Raw genomic sequence first — 25,467 nt, 5'->3', positions numbered from 1 at the left:
ACAACTGCAGAGGAAATCGCAATAGCCCTCGCAGCCACTACATCTCAAGACATTATCACCATCGTCACAGATTCGCAAGCTGCCTGTCGCCATTACGCCGCCGGTCACATAGCTCCCTTATCCCTCCGCATCCTACAGTCCATCCCTAACCCTCCTTACCTATACAGTCTCTGGACCCCGGGACAGGAGTCTCTGGAGGGGAATGAGGCGGCTCATTCTGCCGCCCGCGCGCATATCTACCGGGCGTGCCCCTCCAACACTCCAGCATCACCGTCGGAAGTCCACCATTCTGTGCCTCAAAAATTCAAAGACATCCTGAGGGCGAGCCTCAGCTGGCTGTTGGTTGTGTGGGATCTTCCGCACGCTCCCGCTCCATGCACAGGAATCGCCTTAAATAATCCCCATCCACCCGAACTTTTTTATAGATGACCTGATTAGGACATTTGGATAACACCCAACCAAATATTTTATGCCAAGAAGATTTTTCGACGCTTTTTCGGGAACAAGAAGGCAACGCCGGAATCGTCTCCTTGGACCAACGCCAAAGCCGCCCGGCTGCCGACCACGTGCAGAGGCTCCCCGCGCCGAGGCCACGAAAGCCACGGTGCTACGATGAAGCCGTTTCATAGAGACAAGAACGACGAGCCATCGACTTCAAGAACTGGAGATGGACACTGAAATCTCTGGTGCTGTGAGCCACATCGAACACAACGACGCCAGAGAAACCCAGGGCGCGGAGATCGGCACCAACATGTACCCGCAGAGCACCGAGCCACGCAGAAATGAGCCCTACGACCCCTCATGGAATCAAGCCGTAAGCAGGAGAACAAAGCAAGCGCTTAATAAAGAACTCAAGGTGAAAGATACAGCTGAAAGCGGAGCCACGTTGGCCGCCCCATTGGAGAAGACGGCGCCGAGATTCAACGTCGCTTTCAAGAGAATAACCCCGAACCTGCCCAAGGAAGACTTCAAAATTATCATTCGACCAAATAAGGGGCTACAACTGAGCTCTTTCACGATGCCGCGACTCACACAAGCCATCGCCAGGGCCTGTCTTAGCAGAATACAGAACCCCCAAGACGCCATAGTTCGCCCCAAGTGGACGTCATACATCATCCTGGTGAGCACGCCTGCGCAAGACGCTGCCAACGAGCTTAGAAACCTGGAGAGCCTATACATTGGTGGCAAGAAGTATGACGTCGTGTCGTACGTCGCTTACTCAGAGCACGAGGTCAAGGGAGTCATGCATGGCTTCGAGCCAGGTACCTCCTCAGCAGAACTATTAGCAAGACTGAGAGTGAGAACCCTTGATACCAAGATCGGTTTTGCACGCATGCTTGGGAATTCAACGAGCGCTCTCATCACCTTCGAGGGAAATACAGTGCGAGGGCGGTGTGTTTCTATGGCGGTGAGATGACGTGCCACTTGTGTAAAGCTACCAGATTGGGCTGTCAAACATGTAGAAAGACCGGACATCGAGCCGACGTATGCCCCAAACTCCGACATCAGCATTTGCGCACGCTGCGGAGAAGAACGCCCCAACGAAGACCACGGCTGCTCCCCACGCTGCGCGTTGTGTAAAAAAGGACATCTTACTGGCGCAAAAGAGTGCGAGCTGAAATTCAGAAACCCAAGAATACCCCCGGGCAACAGGAGCAAGCGTGCCAATCAACAGAAGCAAGCCTGGTGGTTCGACGACGAATGGCACGAGCTCCAAGGACGCCAAGTGCACGAGGAAACACAACCACCTGACCGCACCCCCCAAACGAGGAAGGAGGATGCCCTACAGAAGAAGAGAAGCAAAGAAGCCGTCAAACGGGTGAGCTGGACAGGTGTAGCCTCCCAGGCCCTCAGGCAGTCTCTCCGAAAATCAATTAAAACAGATGAAATAACCGAACTGAAGAAACTCATCCTAGCCATCAAGGCATAAAATGCTATGCTAAGAGAAAAACTGGAAAAATACGAACGCGCAAAACATAACAAAGACTCTACCACTGCAGGCTTTCATAATCCAGAGAACAGCTTAGTGCAGACACGCCAATGTGCTAACAACTTCAAGACTTTAGAAAAGAAATGAGAGCCGAAATTAGAATGTTGATAGCGGAAATGGTAGTCTCCAGGACAAGCCCCAAAAAATCTAGCAAGAGGAAACTATCGAACACACAAGCTAGTAAGACCGTCAGCACATCGTAATGCAGGAAAATTCAAACATGCGTACGGAGGAATCGGAAAGCGGCGATGACATAGTCGCAGTGTATGGCACTAACCATGACGCCTAAATTGAAAAAAACACGCAAGAACAATTAGTGATATGGCAGTCAAACTGTAGGAGCATTAACAAGAAAACAAATCTGGAAAACTACATAGACAAGAAGGATGCCAAGCCCGACATTATATGTATTCAAGAGGCAGGATGTCTTACAAACCTAAGAGGCTACAATGTCTGCCGTTCTCGTTGAAGTAATACCTAAGCAAAGGAAATGTAAGAGCTTCTATGTTCTCAACGTATACAGTGTCACGTATGTCGCACCGTACTTTATCCTCACCAAAAGTGACACGGACACCATTGACCAGCTTATACTGAAAGCCTTCAAACAGCTGCTAAATCTTCCTATGAACACACCCGCCGCGGTGGCTCAGTGGCTAAGGCGTTGCGCTGCTGAGCACGAGGTCGCGGGTTCGATTCCCGGCCGCGGCGGCCGCTTTTCTGATGGAGGCGAAAAGCCAAAACGCCCGTGTGTACGAGATTTCGGCGCACGTTAAAGATCCCCAGGTAGTCAAAATTAATCCGGAGCCCTCCACTACGGCGCGCCTCATCGCCTGCGTTGCGTCGGCGCGTTAAACCCTACAATCAATCAAATCCTATGAACACCTCTTTTACAACTGGGCCTCCACAACACGGTGTCAGAACTTATTAAAGGCCATTTATCTAGTCAACGTCTCTGTCTCACCCAAACACTTGTGGGCTTAACCATCCTGAAAAAGTCTTCACGTCCCATGCCAATCCACTGCCTCTCAGCCCCTCCCTCATAACTGGAGAAGTGTTATCCGGGTTCGGTTCGCCCCCTGCCAAAAAATATGCACCCGGACCTACACCCGGCCGCCGAAAAGCGCGAAGTCAAGTGCACGAGACCACCTATGGAAAGCGTGCAGATGTCTCTTAAACGGACGCTAGCACCTGCCCCAACGGACTGCATCAAGTGCGGTAGTCACCACCAAGACCGCCCTCGTAGCTTCAGCAACAATCGAGACGTCGTCAACATCGATTGCCGAAGAGTTCGCCATCGCATTAGCCCTCATTCATACGAAGAACCCCGTAATCATCACAGATTCTCAAGCAGCCTGTAGAAGCTTTCTATCCGGAAGGGTGGCCCGCTCAACTTTAAAACTACTGTCTTTGCTTCAACCCTGCGGAAAGTAACCCTCGTTTGAACTCCTGGCCATTCCTCACTGACGGGCAATAACTTTGCTCACCAGTAAGCCTGCGCCCTGTCTCTCAAGGGTACTGAGGATACCGAACCGTCGTCCCTCTACAGACTTTCCAAGACATCACTCAATATTACCGGTTCGAACGACAGCACTTCCCTCCTCCTTACCCTAAACTGATTTTTTTTTGATTGAAGGGTTTAACGCGCCGACGCAACGCAGGCGATGAGGCGCGCCGTAGTGGAGGGCTCCGGATTAATTTCGACCACCTGGGGATCTTTAACGTGCGCCGAAATCTCGTACACACGGGCGTTTTTGCTTCCTTACCCTAAACTCTCGGTGGCTGCGCCACGGTGGCTGCGCCATGGAACAGTCATCTAACCCGCTCTTGTTCGTCATGCAGGTGTATGCTACGTTCGTCATCCACGTACTCTCCTCGGCTTCACTCGTTGCCGCGACTGACGGACCAGCAGCCCGCGAGCCTTTGTGGCTCGACACCAGCGCGGGTACCAGTACCCAATGCGCCTCCAACCCCAACACTCTGGCCTGTCAAGCAGCGCCCCCGCCCGAGGAAGTATGGATCCTGCAGACATCGGAAATCCTATCTTCATCGACATCAGCAGCAGCTATAAAGCGGCAACATCCCGGCGCGCCGCTCTGTGGGCTCGGCGGCTGCGCCACTGAACAGTCATCTAACCCGCTCTTGTTCGTCATGCAGGTTAGTAGACAAAGCTCTCTGTTTTCTAAAAAATCAAGCAATTACTGTCTGGTACAGCTGCCGAGCCCGCAGTGTTGTGTATGCATGGCCTTTGAATGCATTAATGTCATACATTGTTTATTGATATTACTGTCTGGGGACATTGAAAGCAATCCAGGGCCTCTTGATGATGGTGCCGTTATTCTCGATGAGCTAAAAAAAAATATCTGCTGGGCAGGCTACGGTTCCCTCCGAGGTGCAAGACCTAAAAATGCAAATGCATATTACGGAAAAAACTATCAGTGTCCTAAGTAATAGAACAACGCAGCTCGAAAAACACTACCAAAGCCTTTGAACTGTTCAAACACAAATAACGGCGTTAGAGACCGGTGCAGGCGCCACAGCTCGTCACATTCAAACGCTGGAGGCCCGGTTTGACGATGCGGAAAACCGCTCGCGACGGAACAACCTAATATTCTGTGGTCTTCCAGATACTAACCATTCTGAAACTTTTTCTGAGTCCGAAGAACTAATTAAGAGCCTCTGCAGCGAACACTTAAACGTTGAAATTGACCCGAAAGAACTTGAAAGGGCACGTAGGCTCGGCCGTCACAAGCCTGGCCAGAACCACCCGGTCATTGTAAAATTTACATCCTTTAAAACTAAAGAAACGATCCTGTCTAACGGCAAAAAACTAAAAGGCACAACTTACTCAATAGGGCAGGATTTCTCTCGTTCGGTCCACAATTCACGGAAACACCTCATTGCCTTCGCTAGAAGCAAATCCACTGCTTTTTCATGCCCTTAAAAAACGTTGCTTCTTGGCTCAAAGCGGTACGTCTTCGATGAAATGTCACAAACCGTCAAAGAAATCACGTAGCAATCCAAAAAGCACCGCCAACCGTCACACCGCCCATACAATCGATTACGTCCAAATATTTCCACTTCTGTAATCTACACTAACGCCCGCAGTTTTCTTTCTAAGGGCGAGCAAATATCTAATCTTGTTTTGTCATCCGACAGCAATATGCTCGTTCTAACCGAAACGTGGCTGTCAACTGACGTTACGGACAAAGAAATCCTGGCTGGTCTCCCGAATTTTGACGTTTTTCGGAACGACCGCAAAGGGGCTCGAGGGGGAGGTGTTTTAATCGCCACTAGCAAGTCACTATCGTGCTCAGTTGTTGACATTACATCTTACATATAAATATTATGGCTTCTTATTCGTTCTACGCCACTAACTCTGCTGCTTGGAGTGTGCTATCGGCCCCCACAAAGCAGCCCGGAGTTTCCAGAGAAACTTAACGACATATTGAATTACCTCGCTGTTAAACAACCCAACGCGCATGTCCTGCTTTTTGGCGATTTTAACTATCCCGATATTGACTGGAAAGACCAAGTCGCTTTGACAGGGAGCAGTACTGAAACAAAAGAATTCATAAATATCTGCTTGAACTTTAATCTCACCCAGCTGGTATCGGAGCCAACCCGCGTGACAAACAACTCAGCCAACATACTAGACTTGATACTAACAACGCATCCTAAAAGTTTATCTTCACTTACATACCTTCGTGAAATCAGCGATCACAAGGTCATACACTCAGTCTGGAATTTCGACCAGTTGTCCCGCAAGCCTCATGCTAAAACTATCAGTCTGTACGATAAAAGAAACTACGAGGCAATAAATAACGAACTTCTAAATTTCTTTCCGGACTTCGAAGCAGACTTTTGGAACAGATCAATAGAGGACAACTGGACGATTTTAAAAAACAAAATAGGGGAATTGGCAAGAAAGTACATACCGAAAACCACATTTTGCGCATCTTGTCAGAAACCATGGTTCACAAAAACCCTGAAAAAACTAGGCAATAAGAAGAAACGATTATTTCGGGCTGCCAAGATAAAACCTATAGCTCAGAATTGGGATAAATACTACGCGGCCGAAAAAGCATATTTGCTCGCCATACGCAGCGCGAAACACTCGTTTTTTCACACAGACTTCCCCAAGATACTAACCAATAACCCCAGAAAATTTTGGCAAATCATTAACCCGCAGGAATCCCGCACTGTTACATTGAAAAATGAAGCTGGCGATGATATGAGTCCTGCTGACAGCGCTGAACTGTTCAATGCTGCCTTTTCATGTGTTTTTACCAATAAAACCCATATACCGTTTCCTGCGTTACCGAACTGTATCCTGTCTAATATGTGGCCTATCACATTTGTTCCATCGGGTGTATTGTCTGTTATCGAAAAATTGAAACTGTCTTCTTCAGCAGCTGTGGACAAAATCAATTCTAAAATTCTTACAAACATGAAATCTATTTCTTCAGTGATTTTGTTATTGTTATTCTCACAGTCACTTCGCACAGGTCATTTACCAGACGACTGGAAGGTGGGGAAGGTCACTCCGGTCTTTAAATCAGGTAACAAAGACAGCCCCCTAAATTATCGCCCAATCTCTCTTACAAGCGTACCCTGTAAAATCATGGAACACGTCATCTACTCCCTAATCATTCACTTTCTTGACGCCAATAGCTTCTTCCATCCTGCCCAGCACGGGTTTCGTAAGGGTTACTCTTGCGAAACCCAATTAGCCCTTTTTGTCCAGGATCTGCACACAAGTCTCGATAGTAAACTACCGACTGACGTAATATTTCTGGATTTCTCAAAAGCGTTCGACAAGGCACCTCATAAGCGACTGCTAATGAAACTTAGATCTTTAAATATACACACTGATATTTTAACTTGGATTGAGGAATTTCTAACTTACCGCTCCCAGTTTGTTTCACTCGATGAAGTGCCCTCTAACCCCCTTCCAGTAACATCAGGTGTCCCACAAGGCTCCGTTCTCGGTCCCCTTCTCTTCTTAATTTACAATAATGACCTAGCTTCGTATGTCTCCTCTAGTATCCGTTTGTTTACTGACGACTGTGTAATCTATCGCTCAATCACTAACCCGACAGATCAAACCGCTATTTAAGATGACCTTACCCACGTGCAGGAATGGTGTGACACCTGGCTTATGAAACTTAACCCCGACAAATGTAAAACAGTCTCTTTCCACCGCCGTCGCAACCCCTCTTTGTTCCCTTACGCAATCGCTAACGTCGCCCTCGAACACGTGCAATCATGTAAGTATCTCGGTGTCACCCTATGCAATGATCTTAACTGGCGTCTGCATGTTACCAACATTATATCGTCTGCAAACAAATCTTTAGGTTTTCTGAAACGCCACCTTCGCCACGCCCCCCAGAATGTCAAGCTACAGGCCTACAAATCCCTTATCCACTCTAAATTGGAATATGCCTCTGCAATCTGGAACCCACACCAAGCATATCTCATCGACTCACTTGAGGCAGTTTAAAACCGTGCTACTAGGTTCATTCATTCTTCATATGCGTATAATATTAGTGTGTCATCCCTCAAAAAAGAATCTGCTTTTTTAAACCTTGACGTCGGCCGTCGCATTTCCAGCCTCTGCCTGTTTCAGAAAATTTTTATATCTCTCTCCGTCATCCCTACATCATTCCACCAGCCCGCATATCTCACCGCACTCGTCATTCACTTCAAGTTGCCCGTCCACGTATTAGAGCGACCACTTTTTCTATGTCCTTTTTTTACGGACTGCATACGACTGGAATGATCTTCCCCACGACGTCGTGGCCATTTCCTGTCCAGCAACATTTTTCGACCAACTGTCTGCACATCTTTCGCAATGAAAACCCCTGTAAATAATAAAAAAAAACTTTATTTGTTAACCCACCCCTTATGTACTACCGCCTCGGGGGTCTTTAGGGAAATAAAGTGAAGTTAAAGTGAAGTGAAAAGAAGAAGAATCCCTACTTCGCTGACTGCAGAGCAATACCTTCCCTCACCCAGTCCGCCTCCATCGCATGTTTCTTACGCAATTCCCGGCCACATACAAGTTCTGGTTACAACCCGGTACTCTTCCCCAGATATTTGAGTGCAAGCACAACCCCAACTTCACCCCACTTCTATCCCCCCTTTCCACCCCTGAGCTGTGGGAAAACCTGGTGACCAGCAGCGATCTGGACGTCCAGACACGTTTGGCCTCCAGAGCGAAGGCTGCCGGCTCATCACATGGCTTACTGAAATAAGGAACCACTCCCACTTCACCGGTTCAATAAAACGTTTCTCACTCACTCACGTACAGCTCAGCGTCCAGCAACAAGGAGAACTTCGAACCGCTTTTTAGAGAAACAATGAACATAGTCACCAAAAATAACGTAATCCTTCTCGGAAATATGAACGCCACGCACAAAGAATGGAATTATAACTTTGACTCTGCCAAAGGAACAAATCGTGTGAATACAATGGAGGCAGTTAACCTGCAAAGGATAGACGACACATCCTTCCCCACTAGAACGGGTAACAACCGCAGTGTGGATACGTGCCCCGACCTAGCAATAGTTCCAGACATGGATGGCCTCACCACCTGGCTTAATACTAAAGCATATTGTCACGGCATCGCCTGTTGCACGCGCCCAGCCACAAAGAACAAACAAAGAAAGGATTCCTCGCGGAGCAACCAACCAATCAACAGCGGCCAACTAACTAAGCCACGTGCTGAAGAAGGAGGGACACGCGTGGTGGCGCGAGAGAGAGCTCGGTGGCATCGGGACTAGGGCGTTCCTATTTTAGTGAGGCACAAGTTAGCCTTTTTAATAAATCTGTTTGTCCTTTTACCACCAACGCCGTCTTCTTGAGTTTGTGCCACGCTACACTGGTAGAGGTGCGGGGTATCTTCAACCCCATGCTTTTGACTCCTCCTGCTTCGCGAGTATCAAGCCCCAACAAGCCGGCACCTGTCTACACCCCGGTTCATCGCAGCAGCCGTCGACTGCTAGGCCTCGCTCCTGAGTTCTCCATTCTTCCCGAGAAGAAAGCGTCGGCTCGTCACGTTCGTCAAGAACCACCGATGGAACAAGCGCAAGCTTCACAGGTGACTTTCCACCCACAAGTGACTTTCCACGGGGAACCGATGGATAATCGTACCAACCAACTACCTCACCCGCTATGCCGAGACGAGAGCTCTACCGCGAGGGACAGCTGTAGAGGTGGCCCACTTCTTTCTGGAGAATATAGTCCTTCGTCATGGGGCCACAGCCATCGTCATCACGGATAGGGGAACGGCATTCATGGCCCAACCTGTCCGAACATTAATGACGCTCAGCGGTACTTCTCACAGGAGAACAACTGCTTACCATCCGCAAACTAATGGAGTGACCAAGCGGATTAACAAAACGATCGCCGACATGCTGTGCATGTATGTAGACGTCGAGCACAAGACGTGGGGCGCCATTTTGCCGTATGTAACGTTCGCGTACAATACGGCACCGCAGGAAACGACGCGAATGACTCCATTTCTTGTCCTCTACCATCGTGACGTAGCCACAATGCTAGACGCGATGCTGCCCCACGTAGAAAATGATGATGACTGTTGTGCCCAACACATCACGCAGCGCGCTGAAGAGGCAAGACAGCTAGCCCGTGTCCGCATCAGGGACCAACAGCACCGCTACGCAAGCCACTACAATCTGCGCCGCAGGCACACCGAATTCCAGCAAGGTGATGAAGTTTGAGTATGGACACCTGTCAGACGCCGCGGGCTCTCCGAAAAGTTGTTGAGAAGATACTTCGGACCTTACAAAGTGTTGAGACGACTAAGCGACGTTACGTACGAGGTCGTACCATCCAGCCATGTTTTCCCGGCCCGTAGCCAACCTCGACCAGAAATGGTTCATGTAGTGCGCATGAAGCCCTACTATACAAGGTAGCATTCTGCAATTACGCCCAAAGGTACCTGACACAAATACTCCCTTTTGCGCATCGGGACGATGCGCCATTAGGGAGGGGGGCTAATGTCACGGCATGGCCTGTTGCACGCGCCCGGTCACAAAGCACAAACAAAGAAAGGATTCCTCGCGGAGCAGCCAACCAATCAACAGCGGCCAACGAACTAAGCCACGTGCTGAAGAAGAAGGAGGGATACGCGTGGCGGCGTAAGAGAGAGCTCGGTGGCATCGGGACTAGGGCGTTCCTTTTTTAGTGAGGCAAAAGTTCGCCTTTTAATAAATCTGTTTGTCCTTTTACCACCAACGTCATCTTCTTGAGTTTGTGCCACGCTACACTATCTCGGAAGCGATCATGACATCATGGAAGTGAAGACATGCTCAGACAACTACAGAAGAAGGCTCAGAAAACAAAAGATGACCGATTAGAACGCTTTACGCGAAAAGCTAGGGGCCCTCGGAAATATACAAGAAATAGGCGCCTGGTCCGGCAACATCAAGGAAGCCTTTCATAAAGCAACCAAAGAGAACGGACAGGAGAATGAATACTTGTGCGTTTACAGCTACCTGATCAGTCTGTGGGACAAGAAACAGAAACTGTACAAACGATGGATGAAGAAATAACACTGTAAGAAGCTCAAGCTTCGCACCAGAGTCTTAGACAAAGGGGCCAGAGATCATGCCAGCAAGCTCGCAAACCAAAACTGGAACGATTTTTGCGAATCGCCTAAAGGCACCCTGAACACTTCCAAAACATGGGCTATTTTCAAGCGCATGTTTAACCCCGAAACAACAAGGAGATAGACGAGTCACCAACTGAACATAGTGGCTCACAACTTCAAAGGTACTAACAACGAATTGATTTAGGCTATTAAAGACCGATTTGAACTGCATCGAAACATCCCACCGGTACGCAGGCACTATCAAGGTAGCCCCAATGTTTAATTTGATAGCGAAATCTCCAAGGAAGAGCTACAGCAGGCTATATTGACCAGCAATAGGAAAAGCGCCCCCCGGTGCAGATCGAATAACAAACAATATGCTAAGAAACTTACACGATGCTCAAATGGAAGCCATGGCCAAATACATAAACGGTTTGTGGCTCGAAGATCGACTACTGGCTCAATGGAAACACTCCACGATAACAACTATACCCAAGGCGGGGAAACCCCTTGAAATAAAAAATCTAAGACCAATCTCTCTTACCTCATGTGTCGGCAAAAACTACGAAAGGATAATTACGGCAAGACTTCAAAAGTACATAGAAATACACCAACTTTTTTCCGGACTGCATGATCTGGTTCAGGCAAGGACTGTCCACCCAGGACGCCTTTCTACATTTAGAACACGATATCATAGACAACGATAACGACGAAGATCAAATCATTCTCGCACTGGACCTTAAAGGCGCCTTCGACAATGTATCACACAAGTCTATCCTTAAGGCCGCCGAGGAGACACAGTGCTGGAAGAGAACATACAATTACATTAGAACCTTCCTATCAGACAGAAAAGCAACAATCGGCATAGGCAACACTCGATGTGACCCCTTTAAGGCGCCAAACAGAAGCACGCCCCAAGGATCAATTATCTCGCCTCTTCTGATCAGCTTAACAATGATCAAAATTGCTAAGAAACTGGAAGAACGTGAAGAAATTGGGAAAGTCATATATGCCGACGACATTACTATCTGGACGAAAAGCGGAACATTACAATCTAAATTACATCTGCTACAGGATGTTATCAACAACCTCCAAGATCCGATCATAAATATGGCTTGAAATGCGCCCCTGAAAAATCTGAACTCATCAGGCTAATATCTACGAGAAACATCACTCCAGGCAGCATTATACTGGATGGACAGAACATTCCTTTCCTCCCCGCAATAAGAATACTAGGCATGATCATTTAGGAAGATATTAAAGCCACAAATACTCTCAGAAAGCTTGACAAGACGGCTCAACATCTGGCCTGAGTAGTAAGAAGGATTACAAGAGCTAGGAAGAGCATAAAAGAGGAGGACACCCTCCGCCTTGTTTAGGCCCTCATAATGAGCCGCATTGCATATAGCCTCCCCTTCCACCGGATGGATCACAAAGAAGAGGAAAGGGCCGATGACATCATAAGAATAGCTCACAAGACCCCTCTAGGCCTACCAATTTACACATCCAACGAAAAACTCCTCAAGCTCGGCGTACACAACACCTTCAGAGAAATCAAGACTACGCTATTAGATGCCCAGAAAGAACGCCTCCTCCAAACCAGAACGGGCAGAAAAATTCTCAGAAGATCTGGACAGGAGGTTCTTGCAGCCTTCATTAATAGGATGGTCGATTTAACACCTGCTCAAAGACACTGTATCAAGACCTCTCCAATTCCAAGAAAATGGACCCCACTCACAATAAGGGCAGAAGATTGGCAAGAACTCGCTACATCCGAAAAACATCTCAGGACAATCCAAACGCAATCTACACCGATGCGGCCGTAAACAACCAAGGCAATGCATCAGCCGTAGCTACCAATGAACATAGAAAGATGCTGGATTTCATCATTACCAAACAAATAAATATTCAAGAAGCAGAAACTACTGCCGTCATACTAGCAATCAGATGCGCTGAATTTGAGAATAAGGACTCAATAATTATCACTGACTCGACCAGGGCCATAAGGAACTTCATCTGCGGCATCGTCCCAAGGAATGCTGAAAGACTTCTCCCAAAAATTCTAAAACAGAAGCACACACTTGTCTGGACTCCCGCCCACCAGCGGCTAGAGGGTAACGAGGCGGCCAATTCTCTTGCGAGGACTACCATAAAGCGCAGAGACCCGGAACATTCGTACGCCCTCCCTGCTTACTGTCGAGGCGCAGACAAATTAACATCCTATAGACTTCACCGAAGATGAATTCTTACGCCACAACCCAGCCTAACTGCTGAAGAAGCTAGAAATGTTAGAAAAATACAAACGAACACCTATTTGCACAAGTCCAGACTATCACCTATGTTCCCAGAAAAGTATGAGGACTGTAAGCAGTGTCACCAGAAGACCGATTTATTCCATACAGTCTGGAATTGCCCAATTACTTGGGACGAAAATAGCCACCAAACCTCATTTGAGGCCTGGAAAGAAGCCCTGTCTAGCTCACACCCTGCACAGCAGCTTGCGCTGCTTAGTAGGGCCAGGGATGGCCAAATAGCTTCTGGGGTCCTGGAATTTGGATCCCACCCTTGATCTCTCCCCATTTTCCCTCAACCCTTTTCACCAAATAAAGTTTACTACTACTACTACTACTACTCGCAGCCGAAGGCAATGGCTGTCGATGGCGAAGGAGCTGTGTGTCAACGCTTCAAAAGATTCCGCATCTTCCCAGCCACCGAAATTGGGAGGTCAGTCTGCTTCCAAAGAGTAAAGACGCTGGACGGGCCGCCTTGTCACGAGTATACTTGGAAGGCGATTGGTGCACTAGCGCACCTTTTGATCGCGACCTGGCTGAATCTGTTCGATGCGAGCGAGGCTCCAAAGAAGTCTGGGCTTTTTTAAAGACGATAGTCTTTCTTGGGCTACTTAAACCCATACATTTTGGTCTGTCTGTATGTCTGTGTGTCTGTATGTCTGTCCGTCTGTCTGTCTGTGACTCGATTCAGCCACCCGGCCAAAGCAAAACAATGCCTGCGCAATAGTCTTATATAGTCACAGCTAAATCTACCCGTCTTGGTCCGGTGTAATGTTCATACTTGTCAACATTGTTGAAGAAGAACAAGACATTACGCAAATATGAGACAACAAATCAATACAGAAGTGATATTTGCAGCGTTCCTTTATAAAAAATCAAACCTGCTTGACTTTTGCGAAAAAAATACTTCAACTGCAAAAAAAGAATTCACTCCGCCGTCGCCTGCTGTCGCCAGCGCCACTATAGCTTCTGGCGCCATTTTAAGAAATCAACCGGCAACAGTTACGCAAGGTTCCACTAGATAGTTTCCACGTTCTGCTTGCAACGCACGTGGAGTAGGGAAACGCGGTTCTATAAACGTTGAAGTAGGGTGCCTCGATTAACGCGCATCTTCGCCGTACGGCAGCGTTCGCATCGAGACACCCGGTTTGGAGCAGTGGAACGCGGGAAATTTAAACTGATTTAAGCAAACCTTTGGTGACTTTACCTTGGGAGGAGCGCGACGCAAGAGGAACAACATGAGAGGTGAGCGGTAAAGCGAAGGGAGGCATTTACTTGGCAAAAGTCGATAAAGACTATCGTCTTTTGACGACATTTGCAACGAAAGGAGCAGATACGCGGCCAATTTTTTGTTGGGGTCTTCGAGCAGAACAACTGTCCCGGGCTTTATACGATCTGCTGACCCATTAGGTATCTTGCTTTGAAAACGTAGTTCATTCAGGTATTCTGTTTTCCAGCGCACGTAGAATTCATCCAGCATCCACTTTTTTTCTCCCACATTCTCTTCAGGATCGTCGAAGTCGACTCGCTTATTAGGTCATCCGACGGAGCCTTCCTCCGACGACAAAGCACGCTGGTGATAGAGGGGTAGGCTCTGATATACCGCTAAACACGAAAGTCAAAGGGCAGGAGTTGACGATCGCCTCAACCTCAGTGATGATCGTGGAGAGTTCTGCGGCGTCAACTAGCCGTCGTCCCAGTATTTTCTTCAACGTCGACTTGATGGAGCACACCAGCTGTTCATAAAAACCACCCCTACCATGGAGCTCCCTCCACGATGGATTTCCAGGAAATAGATGACGCTTCGAAGTACGCTTGTACGTCGGCGGTCCCTTATCGTTCTCCGTAAGGTGCCAAGTTCTCTCGATGTCCTCTTGAAAGTTTGTGCGTTGTCTCTGAATACCGTCTTGTATAACCCACGACGCGATACAAAACGACGGAGGGCTCTAACAAAGCTGTCAGCACTCATGTCAGAGGCCAATTTGAGATGAACAGCTGTTGTGGTGGCACACGAGAAAATGACAATATAGGCAAGGCTCGCTGACGAGTCAGCCTTGAGAAAAAGTGGTCCTGAGAAATCTATCCCGCATGTGATAAACGGGTCCGTGGTGGTAATGCGGTCTCGAGGAAGTGGTGCCTCCTCTTGCTTAAACGGTTTTGCTTGAAACCGCTTGCAGGTAGTACACTTGTTGAGCTTTTTTTTCACTAGCTGCCGACCTCGGAGGATCCAGTACTTCTCTCGAAGCTGAACTAGAGTCTCGCGTAAACGAGCGTGTCCAAGTCCTAAATGTGCGTGTCGGACCAGCAGCTTCGCATATTGAGCGTCGTAAGAGATTAGGACAGGGTTCTTGACGCCATAGCCTTCCTCACTAGCGGCTATCTCACTTTGAACGCGCAAAATAGCGCGCTGGTCAGGAAACAAACGGAAGGCCTTGAGCAACGCGTTCGACAGAGGCAGTCCCTTCCTAATGCAACTTATTTCGTTACGAAATGCGGAACGCTGTACAGCCCGCGTGCAGTTACCCTCCGCCTTCTGATTTTCGTCGCTCGTCAAGGGACCAACAATCCCATATTCATTCCTCAGGTTGTGGATGTATGGATACACCCAGGCGACTACCCGATGTAGTCGTAGCAGCGAGCTGAATCTGGCGATGTCTATAGGGTGTGAGCTGGATATCTGAAGTATGAGGATTTTTGGCTTTTCCTCTTCCGTTGCTGCTTCTGGTTGCACATTAAAACTAGTCGGTTCTAAGGGCCAGTGATGAGAAGAGGAAATCCATGCAGGTCCTTCCCACCATCACCTGGATTGTATCAGCGACTGCGCTCCTATTCCTCTTGTTAGAAGGTCGGTGGGGTTCTCGGTTCCTGGGCAGTAATGCCACTGATTTGTTGTGAAGAGTCTTCTGATTTCTTGTACGCGATTCCTTACAAAAGTTTTCCACGTTGCAGCTTCCTTGCGAGCCCAACATAGGCTGATAACGAGTCCGTCCAAAGGTGTGTCTCAGCAATCTTCAGGTACTTGCTTTTCTTGATGTAGCGGCTCATCCGTGCAGCCAGGGATGCAGCTGTCAGTTCTAGCTTAGCTAGCATCACTTCCTTTATCGCCGCGACTCGGTTTTACGCCAAGAGCAATCGCGTACACTTCAAGTCATCGTCAAATTCCAGGCTAAGTAAGCTGCTACCCCGTATGCCCGAGGACTTGCATTGGAGAATATGTGCAAGTTTGCTTTCGTAATGCATACACATATGCCAAGACCCAGAAAGCGTGGAACTGCAAGTCCACTGAATGAGCACAAATCTTCGCACCATTGCTCCCAAACTCAAAGTAGAACCTACGGAAGCTCATCATCCCAACCAAGGTTTCGCTTCCACAGGTCTTCAAGTAGGATCTTGGCTGCGACAACAAACAGGCTTAGAAATCCAAGAGGGTCAAAAATGTGGGCAATGGCTCGAAGAATAAGTCGTTTTGTCGTTGGGCTGTCGTGTGGTTTCAAGGTCGCCTGAAGGTTGAATCCAAAACACTATTTCACTGTATCCCATCGTAAACCGAGCACCTTCGATTCTTTAGGAGATTGCAGGGGATTCACTGTTTGATCCTGGGAAGAGCCATTTTGAAATACTGCAGCTATAGTAGGATCATTCGTAATCAACATTCTGATGCTCATGGAAGCAGAATTGAAGATGTAAAAGGTCTCCAGATACAGGAGATTTGCTTCCAGTTCCGAGTCAGCTCCAAAAACCAAGTCGTCCATGTACATAGATCTCATGAGAAGCCCCGTTGTGCGGGGGTAGCGACTTTGATGCAACCCAAAATGATGTCGTAACGTTGCCATCAACAAAAATGTGCTTGAAGTTGCACGAAACCGTACTCCCGACATTCTCCAAACCTATCGATGTGGAAGCGGTTGACCGAGCTGTGGGCAACTTTGAAACCAAAGAAAGTGTAGGGAGTCGCGGTCTTGTTCTTTCAAGGTGATCTGGAGGAAGGCCTTTTCAACGTCAGCAGTCATGCCAATCTTAAACTGCCGGAACCTCAAAAGGAGAGCGACAATGTCCCAGTTTAAATTTGGTTCTACTTCCAAGTTGTCATTAGACGACCTTACTTTTCTGGCGTGTGAAGATGCATAAAAAACGATGCGAATCTTCGTCGTAGGGCGGTCCTCGCGTATGACGGCTCGATGTGGTAGATAATAAACGTAGCGGCTATCGTTGGGGGTTGTCGTAGGAGCTTCTTCTCCGGTCCCATCCACGATGTATTGCCGAGTGGTTTTATCATATGCCTCTATTCTTGCTGGGCTCAATGATAACTTCCTCATCAAAAGACTGAGCCTTCGTTCCGCTAGATCGAGGTTGTCCGGTAGATCGACTTCCTGCTTCCAAGGAAGAGCAACTTCGTATCTGCCATCTACGAGTCGTATGTTTTTCTTGAATTCTTCCAAGACTTGATCTTGAGTAGAAGTGTTTGCGGATCTTTATGACAATGGTCTCTAGTTCCCAGAATTGTTAGAGGGCGGACGTGACATCAGACGGGCTTGCGTGCAAAACTATGACGTTCTTGCAGTGTACTATTTTTGTTGGAGTCGGAACAGGCCATTGAACTGTCCAGCCCAGTCGTGTCTCAACGGCTTTGATGCAACGTCCACCTGTTTTGATGTTCCGTGTCACAATATTCCAATAGAAGTCAGAATCGATGAGAATCGCTATGCCCTTGTCACATTCCGAGCCGCACAGCATGGCTGTCGTCTCGATGGAGTGTGACTTTAAATCGTTTATGATTCGCTCGTCGGGAATAGGAATTATCTGGTTGCAAATGGACTTCACCTCCAGTGCTTCCACGCTGAGTGTTGTTTTTCCGGTAGGGTCATGTAAGTGGACTCGAACTCTTCTAAGAGTTTCGCTCGTTTCTTTCCCACCGAAGACCCCTACAGTCAATACTTCTTCGATGAATTTGCACCCCAGCTTCCTAGAGAGTTCTGTAGTGATGAAGCTACGCTGGCTTCCCCCATTTAGGAGAAGTCTGCACCTTTCTTTACTACAGGAGCCAGAAGCCTGGTGGCTGAGCGTTTGAAGTAGTACCACGCTGTCTGCTTGTCCAGAGAGGAGTTATATGGGGGTTGAAGTAACTTTTCCCTTTTAATGATTATCCGTGTCTTCGTAGCACATGGAGAGAACGTGGCGTCGTTTGCAACGCGGGCAAGCAATTAGCTTCAGGCAGTATCGGGCAATGTGTCCTGGACTCGAACAACGGAAGCAACATGCGTATTTTTTGAGGAGTGATTTCTTTTGCTCCATCGGGATACTCGTATATGAACAAGATTCTCTATCGTGCGGTCCGGAGCAAAATAGGCATTTTTCCGTCTCAGTAGGTACCCCATACAGTGCCGCTGCAGAACGTCGGTGCTCAAAATGTCCTGTTGCGGACTGTTGTTCTTGCTTGCCAGTCGTCTTAAAATTTGTTCTTTGAGAAGGGTTCGGATTTCATTGGCTCGAGGCATTCCAGTTCGTGGTCAAGAAACTCGATCAGGGTGTCAAAGCTTTTCGTATGGTCGGTCGATTGTTGTTCATGCTGCGTCTCGGATGTTAAGGCAGCAGGTGACTTCGTGTAATGCTGAAGGTACTTCAGGACCATGTCTTGAGGGAGCGCCTTTAGAAGTATCTGACGTAGTATGAAGCAATATGTCTCCGGATTCGTTGCTAAGGCTTTCAAGCTTCCGCAGTGCATCTGCACGTCGTCCTACAGCTTCCGTAGTTCAGTTAGGTCAGTTTATGACAAAACAGGTGAAATATCAATCAGCGCCTCCAGGTGGTCTTGCGCAATCCGGAACTGATCGCCGAACCGCTCCAGGAGTATTGCTATTGCGTCGTTGGAGCACTGCTCTGTCATGTGAAGCCCAGTTATTGCTGAAGTGGCCGAACCGGTGACTAGGTTGGTAAATAATGAAATTTTTCTGTGCGCTCGCAGTTCCGAATTGTTGTGTACGGCGTGCTCAAACGGACTCCTTAATCTTGTCCAATTATGTCGGTCTCCGTCAAACTTCGTGAGCTTTATTGTTGGTAGCTTTGGTCTAGGGGTTGCGGGCTCTATGGGATGATCGCGTCCCAGGAGGCAAAACGAGAGACTACCAGCCTGCTGGTCTCGGGATCTGTAGCAAACTTCGCCATTATTTTCACCACCTTGTCACTAAACGATGTCGTGTTTGAAGGCTCTTCGGTGACCATTTCGTTCGTGATGTCCCCCAAAATGTCCTCGTCCAGCTTCAGGATGGGTCGATACATGGCCTCGATCCTCACCAAGGGTACCGCAGCGTCCATCGCCGTGGTCAGAGTGACACTTACGAGGCCATCTTCTATCTCGATCAAGGCGGCTGATGGCTTGTCTCGAAGAGCCGTTCGTCGCCGCAGCTTCCTCTCGATCAAAGTCATCCTTGGTCCTTGGAGGTAGGTTCGCCGGTCTCTCAAGCAGAAGCCGTCGACGAAAAGCTGCCGGTCCTGCTTGTCGGTGTCGGCCTGGCAGACACGAGTCCCGGGTTTCGGCACCAAGTTGTGGGATCCGTCGACCCCCAAGGACGAGACTCGAGCGTCAAGGTAGGAGAGAAGCGACCGCCGAGGTCTGCCTTTATTCGAACGTCGAGTGGTAAGGTGAAGAAAAAGGAGCAATGCGTGCGGTCGTGAATGGCGATTCATGATGATGATGATGCCAGTCAAAGGAGACTGGCCTCAGTTTCCAAAGGCGGTTCGCAGCTTAATGCCAATGGCTGTCGATGGCGATGGAGCTGTGTATCAACGCTTCAGAATATTCCACAATAACTATTCAAGAAAGAAAGTTAGTGCTAGGTGTATTTGTTTGTTTTTAAATGGTGTGCGGTTTTTTTGATCTTAACCTTTTGACATCGGCTTTCATTCTGCGGCGTTCAGTTCATTGATTTTATTTCATTTTACTTTATTTCCAATTCGAACATGCAAGTTCAAAAAACTGCTGATCCCACAGCCATAGGCTGGGGTGGGGTCCAATGTTGCTATACAGGGCAGTGTAACAGGATACAGAATAAAATATGAGAAAACATTGCGAATATGGAAAAGAAGATGAGAGAATTGTACAAACTTATATATTCACACACTCAATTTGGGGAGGATGGAAGAAACATGCCCTTTTTATACACAAACCAAAACAAAGAAAATTAATAATAACAACTACGCAGGAAACGTTCGCTCGTCGTAGTGACATTTGTAGTCAAGAGTAACAATTTTGTTAATATTTGGGGAGCGACTGCTGGTCACGGAGACTCGTTAGAGAGAGCAAGGAATTGTTTGTTGATTTTAAGGGGAAAGTTAGCAGCCGATTTATTATCCTGTAGCAAACTATCCCAGATTTCGGTAACCATCAACTGTAGTCGTCGTTCTCCACATTTGTTATTGGGGGAAGGTCCGTTGCAGTTTCCAGCAACAGAATTCCTGGTAGTGAGGGATGAGGAGCACAGAATGGACGAATAATTAGGGCAGTTACACCTTATGGTATGATTAATGGCAGTGGCTGTTATCTTTTGATGTAAACTGTCGATTGGTAAGATTTGTATTTTTCTAAGCAGAGGTGCGCTGGGATGATTATGGCTTGAGTGCGTTAATGTTCTTAATGAGCGCTTCTGTAATTTTTATAAATGTTCAAGACATGTGGTGTAAACCCAACAATATGAATCTATGCAGAAGGATAAATGGCAGTGGATGAGAAAAAAGTACAAAATCTGTATTAATGCAAGGTCGAAACAATTTCTCGCTTGCAGCAATGCATGACAGCTGGAAGATAACCTTCAGCACACCGAGTTTATACCGGCTTGCCAGTGGAAATGGTTGTCAATAACTACACCTATGTAATTAAATGAGTTGGTGCTTTCGAGCGCATAATTATTTATCTTTATTTGAATGCTGTCTAGATATAAGGGCTTTTGCCGTGAATGAATTATCATGTACTTTGTTTTTCGTGCTGACGGTGAGTTTATTTGCTTTGAACCACTTTTATATTTTTGATAGTTCGGTTTTTCTTATTTTGATTTTTTGCATATTTTATCCCGTAACAATTAAAGCTGCCTCATCCGCGTACAACAGTAGCTCTGCGGAATTGATAACCAGTGGTAAGTGATTTAAACTTATTATAAAGAACAAAGGGCCCAGGACAGATACCTGCGGGACCCCTGTGCGTATTGGGTTTTACAAAGAAGTGATACCGCCTGAAGTAACAACCTAACAACGATGAGTTAAGTAACTAGAGAAGAATTCAAAGTAACAACCTAACAACGATGAGTTAAGTAACTAGAGAAGAATTCAAAGCTCTCTTTCAAAAGCTAGCGTTATTTATTTGGTTAAGAAGGATGCTGTGGTCGATAGTGTTAAATGCCTTTTCAAGGTCAAGAAATACGATGGAAAAAACTTTGCTGCTATTTAAAGCAGAGTTTACACTTTGTGTCAAGGTATGAACTGCAGTGGAAATGAAGTCTACCGTACGGAAACCATGCTGTTGTGGACATAGTATTTGATTTTTTGCAGAAATTTGCGGACTCGAGAAGAAAGTAGCTTTTCAAAGACGTTGTTGAGAACTGATATCAGGCGGTAGCACGAAGGGTCAGAGCGAATACTGTTTTTGAATAGGTGTAATACTTTGGCGATTTTCAGAGGATCAGGGTAGGACAAGGTGGCTAGGAAATGATTGAAAATGTGGCACAAGATGGGGCCTAATACGTCTACGTTATCTTTATAAGGTGGACTGTGATTCCATCCAGCCCTGGGGTTTTGTTATTACGCAATTTTTTTCACTGTAGGTAACACCTCGCCTTTAGTAAAGTCATTAGTAAAGAAGGTGTTGCATATGGAGGTGGCTAGACACATGTTGTTAGAGCCAGAATGAATAGACACCACGTATGGGCCAATAAGTTAAGTATGAATTGAAGCTTTCAGCAATTTCTTTGTGTATTTGTTCATCTACTATTGTCTATTGTTGTTCGTCTAATTCGTTCATCTGGGAATTATCACAATGTCTTCAACTCATCGTTCCTTATTTGTAATAATCACTATTTACGAGTACACTATTCAGAAAACATGTTTTTGTTGTTCCCCATGGCAGTATTCTAGTGCTGTACCTATTGAGTATTTATAATAATACCAATGTGCTGATAGACCCGTCAGTGAAATTCTTAATTTGCGCAGATGACACGAGTTTCTTTATCGCAGATGACATGGGCGAGAAATTACTGCAAAGAGGTAATGAGGTTCTGGCCAAATTACTCTTATGAGCCTTTTGCAATGTGTTTTTGGTGAACACTGCAAAGACTAAGGCCATGATTTTTCGTGCCAAACAAAATCCCGCCATCTCCACGAAGTGAATGATGATGAGAGAAGCGAAGCTATAATGCTTATCGCTAAAACCGTGATACCTTCGCCCATACATCGTATAAAGACTCCACACGTCATGGTTTCCACGGCTCCGTTCACAAGCCCGTCGACAACGTCCATGTTTGTGGTCAATATGTAGGACTTGTCTGGGACGACGACAATCTTCATTGGTAAGTGAGCGAAATCGGTGTGTGACATTTCAGCCACCTTGGACCTCGCCTTCGGCAGAGCGTCTTGTGTCGCGTACCCGCGGTACGTGTCTTGAGCTCGAGGCGACGAACGACAACCTCTTCTTCTTTCTCTCCTCTTTGTTGGGTAGCAATGAACGCGTGAGCACGCGTCCCACGAAGAGCGCCCGGTGTCGGTTCAGGCTTGACCGTAGCGCTCGCAATAAATACCAAGGAAAAAACGTTTACGCGCTTCCGGACATTATGGAAGTAGCAGAAGACAGCTCATGGCAGTTTTACTACAGCGGCTTCCGTGGTCGCGACGCAGGGAGCAGACGTTCGGTCGACTCTATGAACTCGCGAGACGCGAGTACAGCTTGCGTGAGTCGGTAAGCTCTCGTCGCATGCTCGGTGTAACGGGCCCGTGGAAGTGTACTGCAGATGTGCGACACACTGCAAGCTCGCGGACGGGTGGCTCTGCGAGTGCGCAGTAAGCTATAGCAGCGGAAGCTAGACGAGACGCTGTTGTCACGACCGGTCAGGTCACGAACGAGTACGGCAGATAGTTGTGCGGTTTACTGTGCAGTTCAGTGCAATCGGGGCCAGTGGATTCTTCGAGAGCGCGAGTGACGCGAGTACAGCCGACACGAGGCGATACGCTGTTGTCACCGTTGTAGCGGCCGGTAGGGGAGCGAACAAGCACAGAATGTGGCGTACTTCATGGAACCCGGATTAAGTTGAAGCTACTTCGTGAAAAAATAACTAATAACTAGGCACTTTTGGCAAAATTTCACTCACCGACAAGAAAGCGAAAGCAATTCCCCAGAGAGACAGCCCCGGCTTACGAAGAAAAATTACGGCCACCTCCCCTCGCGGGAACCCTGGTGTGATGCGATGCTGAGGGGGTTCAAACGCAAGGGGAGAGCAACCGTCGACCGAAAGGCCGCCGGAGAGCGGCACACCAGTTATATGAGCAGCGCACCCGAAGGAGTGGAGACCACGGAGAGAGAGAGTTCTGCACATGCGCAGCACCGCACACAGGGCCGCCCACCGGCGGAGTGAGAGCGCGCTGGGCCGCACACCCGCAGATTTGAGAGTGTGTGTTCGCTCTCACCTAGGCACGAGCCGGCACCAGTGCGTCTGCCGCGGCTATGACGCAACACAATCCAACACAATCCACTTTATTCCAATCTAATCCAAATTCAATCCAATCCAAGTCACGCGAAGCTAAGCCTAGCCAAGCCAAGCCAAGCCAAGCCAAGCCAATCCCATCCAATTCAATCGAATCGAATACAATGCCCCTCGCGAGAGAGTGGAAAGGCTGCGGACAATAACGGACGCACGCAGGAAGGACGGACAACAACGGGTGCACGCAGGAAGGACAGGGCCGCGGACAAGAGAGGCTCTGAGCGTCGCATATAAAATCTAGTAATACTAGAAGGTGGAGACCACTCCTTCAACAGCCCAAGGCAATGCGTATTCATCAGAGGCAGCCGGCTGCGAAATGTACTGCGATAGGTCACAGTCAGGATGGAACTAAATGAAACGACGGATTCCGACTGAGTTGTCAAACCAGGTTCAACTAAGTCAGCAGCTCAAGGCCCGCAGGGAGCCGCAGGCCCAACCAAGCCAGTGCCAAAACACCCCATCTCATCCAATACCACAACGTCGTATTGGGGGAGCAGCCTTGGTGTCCACCGGAGATTGCGGGTATTGGGCGTCATCAACCCGCACAAGCGTAAGCGTAGCGCCTTAAAAAGCGCCTATGGTCCTATACCTAGGAGCGTCTAACAATGAGGGAGGTGGCTGTAAATGTCGGTGAAGAGCTGCCAAAGCACACCGTCTGCGCGTCTCTCCCCAGGGTGCACGCCAAGACCTTTAATTTGATACTTCAGAAGCCCTTCTAGCACCACTGTGACTTTACCCAATCTCTGATTGACGTGGTTATATCATGACTATATCCAGGACGCAATATTTAATTTGCCCAACGTGGTCATCCTCATCGAGACCTTTATTTCTTAATTCGCAAGCCCTTGTAGCATCACTTTGACTTTAAACCCAATCTTTGACTGACGTGAATATATCATGACTATATCCAAGACACCATATTTAATTTGTCCAACGTGATTCTCCTCATCAAGACCTTTAATTTTATACTTCAGAAGCCCTTGTAGCATCAATTTGAATTTACCGAATCTATGACTGACGTGGCTATATCATGACTATACCCAGGACGCAATATTTAATGTGTCCCACCTGATTCTCCTCATCGAGACATTTATTTGATACTTCACAAACCCTTCTAGCATCACTTTGACTTTACACATATATTTTTATGGCTGACGTGACTATATCAAGAGTATATCCAGGGTGCAATATTTAATTCGCTTCACGTAATTCTCCTCATCGAAACCTTTAATTTCTTACTTCACAAGCCTTTGAACATCACTGTGACTTTAAACCAAACCTATGACTGATGTGACTATATCTTGACTATAACCACGTTGATTTAAACCCAATCTATGACTGTCGTGAATATATCTTGACTTTAACCAGGAATCAATATTTATTTCTCCCACGTGACTCTCCTGATCGAGACCTTTAATTTGATACTTCACAATCCCTTGTAGCATCACGTTGTCTTTAAACACAATCTGTGGCTGACGTGGTTATATCATGTCTATATCCTGAACGCAATATTTAATTTGTACCACGTGATTCTCCTCGTTATTACATTATTTTTTATACTTCAGAAGTCTTTGAAGTACCACTTTGACTTTACCCAATCTATGACTATACCCAATGTACGGCTCACTGACTCGTGACATTCAAGGCGATCCTTGACTCATGATTATGGGCAATATAGGTGTTGGTTATTTTATTATCACCACCTAAGAATTTTTGGTATTGCCTGGCGGCAGCCATGTCTCCCTCCCTGCACGCTTCCTAATGCTTATGGATTCTCATGCATGAAGTGCTCTCTCTTTCTTAGTATCCTATTAACCAACTTTTCCACAAATTCTGCTG

General features: G+C 47.4%; 1 pseudogene; it reads left to right on the top strand.

The window, feature by feature from the left end:
* The first annotated feature begins 667 nt into the window (after positions 1 to 667).
* LOC144165366 (uncharacterized) lies at positions 668 to 5,003 on the top strand (annotated as a pseudogene).
* The last annotated feature ends 20,464 nt before the right edge of the window (positions 5,004 to 25,467 follow it).

This window comes from Haemaphysalis longicornis, unplaced genomic scaffold (assembly GCF_048455015.1).
Source record: "Haemaphysalis longicornis isolate Haplotype H1 unplaced genomic scaffold, Haemaphysalis longicornis Haplotype H1 scaffold_14, whole genome shotgun sequence".
Lineage (NCBI taxonomy): Eukaryota > Metazoa > Arthropoda > Arachnida > Ixodida > Ixodidae > Haemaphysalis > Haemaphysalis longicornis.
Note: the sequence above shows the minus strand (reverse complement) of the source record. Positions and strands in the feature narration are given on the sequence as shown.